At 43.4% G+C, this 2,749-nt stretch overlaps 1 long non-coding RNA gene across 1 annotated transcript; it reads right to left on the bottom strand.

Annotated features, from left to right (window-relative positions):
• Positions 1-835: 835 nt before the first annotated feature.
• On the bottom strand, positions 836-2,434 carry LOC136872465 (uncharacterized). Its single transcript, XR_010859912.2, has 2 exons — positions 2,382-2,434; positions 836-1,183 (listed from the first exon to the last, which is right to left on the bottom strand). It is a non-coding gene; the product is annotated as an uncharacterized lncRNA (long non-coding RNA).
• Positions 2,435-2,749: the final 315 nt, after the last annotated feature.

Below are 2,749 nucleotides of genomic sequence, written 5' to 3' on the forward strand. Positions count from 1 at the left end.
AGGTACAGAAATTGGTTATATGGGTACCGCATTTGCTAAGTGTCAGTAACAAAAATTAACGATGTTCGTCATTGCTTGCCGGGCACCGGTTGGCTTGTGATAGGCACGAAGCATCCCTTCCGAACGTTGTCACCGGTGACGAGAAATGGTGCCTGTATGTCAACATGAAGAAGAGGAAAGAGCGGCTCAGCCCATCCACAGAAAATCATGTGTGTTTGGTGCAACAAAGATTGCATTCTTCACCATGAACGTCTTCCGAAAAACGTAAGGATTACCTCTGCTGTGTATAGTGACCAGCTAAGACGGCTTGCCGTTGCTATTAACAACAAAAGATAAAGACAACAACCAGTCTTATTGCACCATGATAACGCTCGTCCTCATAGAGCGCAACTGATCAAAGGTGTGATTGCTGAACTTGGCTGGGAACCTCATCCTCCGTATTGCCTTGACCTTGCCCGCTCAGATTTTCATTTTTTCTGCTCTCTTTCTAAACACATTCAGGGGCAAGTGTTTCCTGACGAAGCTTCTCTTGACCAATGGCTAACAGATTTCTTCTAGTCAAAACCAAAACAGTTCTACCGACGAGGCATTCAACTGTTACCTGAACGTTGGCAGAAGGCCATCAAGAGTGGAGGTGAATGCATCACTGAGTGATTGTGAGTTACAGTACTTGACAGTGACAATAAAATATAAGAACCGCACGAACTAATGCATTGACCCAATATTTAGTTACATTGTGTTGTCATGTTTCTACCTACCAATTTATGGGATAAAATTATATGACTTTCTTGAAATTGATAAGGAAATTGGCAGGGAAGGAGTAAGTATAAAAGTATTTTTTTAATTTTTTGAAGAATTTATTTTAATAGATAAAGTAAGATGGAATCACAGGTAATGTTTACAGCGTACGCTAGAAGATAAATGAAAAGCCAAGATGCGGTGTCCATGTCGTCAATCAGGTCGTGTCCGGGGTTTTTCGCTGTGGTGATCCTCATCCGACGTAGGGGTAGACTCCAGCCGTGTAGACGCTGGGGTAGACACCGGCAGCAGCATAAGGATAGGAGACGTACACGGCCTCAGCGCTTTTGAGGGACTCCTTGGGTGCTGCAGCCTGGCCCTGTGGGAAGGGGAATGGCACTGCAGTGGCGACGGCCACAAAGGCAAGCACGGCCATGAGGACAACCTGAAAGCAAACCATATGACATTAGTTACAAATGTTGAAAATAAACCTACTAGCCTGACACACACACTTCTTTGTTTCCTGGCCTTTTATCCAATTACTTGGGCTAGGCACTACATGTGGATTAAGCCCATTTTTACGACCGGATGTTCTTCCCGACGCCGCCCCCAAATGAGGAAATGTATTCACTGTTACATATTTCCATGAAGGTTGTTTGTGTGATGTATCATATGTAAATGAAAAGCCGTACATCAAGACGAATACTAATAACCTGTCCCCAAGGATGAAAAATGAACTAAATGTAGCTAATATCCTTAGCGCGACTGGGAGTCGAATCCAGGACCCTCTAAACCGAAGAATGCAACCTTTTCTGTACCCCTATGTGTGTCGGTGGTAGAATACAGCTGCAGTATCCCCTTCCTGTCTTACAGAGGCGACTTAAAGGGGTCCAGGAAGAATGGATTTGCGACCACGGTTCCCCTAGCTGAGTTTTGCATTGCTTCCAGTTGTGCCTGTATCTTCGTTTTAATCTTTCTTTTCTAAACTCCCTTGGTCAACTCTTGTTTTTCCGTCCTGGACGTTGTTAGGTTTGCGAGGCCTGGGGTGTCGTGGCCTTTCCTTTTTTGCCGATACCTTCATTTATCGAAGTGTCGGACCTCTTTCCTGTTTTCTCGTCTGATTCGTGTTAAGAGAGGATTGTTACCCAGTTGTACTCCCTCTTAAACAATAATCACCACTACTACCTCCTCCTTTTCCTTTAGGTGGCAACCTGACACTTCGAGGTTTCGAAACGATGTTTATTTCTCCTATGAGTGTTAGTTGGTCTCGTTGGTTTACCGCTTGACACAGTAATCGCTATCACCACTGGCTACTTCATTACCCTCTGCATATATACGTCTTAAACTAGAGTTCATTTGTGGTGGAATGGCATATTTTTCCACTCAACCATCATTGACCATTTTATCCTGAACTAGTGTTGGTTACCTTTAATTGATCGCACTTGACATTATTTCGGAATGCCAAAATATAGAATTTATGTGAATTTTCCACATGCGCTGCAACTAAAATATGTCTAACTAATGGATTTCATGCCGAATTCCGTCTTACGGAATTCGGGCATATATCCACCGACGCTGAATCTTCTAAGTCCTAAGGGACTAAAAATAATACAAATCTAAGAAGTGGTGCTATTTGTACTTACGAAGTACTTGTTCATCTTGGAGAGTTGTCTTGTACAAGAGCTTCTTGCTGAGACTATGCTCTTACCGCCCTCTGTCCCACTATTTATACACAGACCATGGCCTTGATTATAACAAGTTCATTGGTTTTTCTTTGTCATGTCATGTAATGCCACGGGCCTTGATCGTGGCCCATGCGAAGCCGATCCGCAGTTGGCAGGGTGAGCCTTCATGGGCGAGGCTACTTGCAACAGTTCAAAAGACTTAACTTAAGATACGGAGGCTGCTTTGTACGCCTTGCATTCTAAATACTGACTCATAAATATTGTTATACACAAGGTGAGGGGAAAACAATCATTGTGGTAATCAGCAATCAGAAAATCAACAACAC

Source organism: Anabrus simplex, chromosome 4 (assembly GCF_040414725.1).
Source record: "Anabrus simplex isolate iqAnaSimp1 chromosome 4, ASM4041472v1, whole genome shotgun sequence".
Taxonomy (NCBI): domain Eukaryota; kingdom Metazoa; phylum Arthropoda; class Insecta; order Orthoptera; family Tettigoniidae; genus Anabrus; species Anabrus simplex.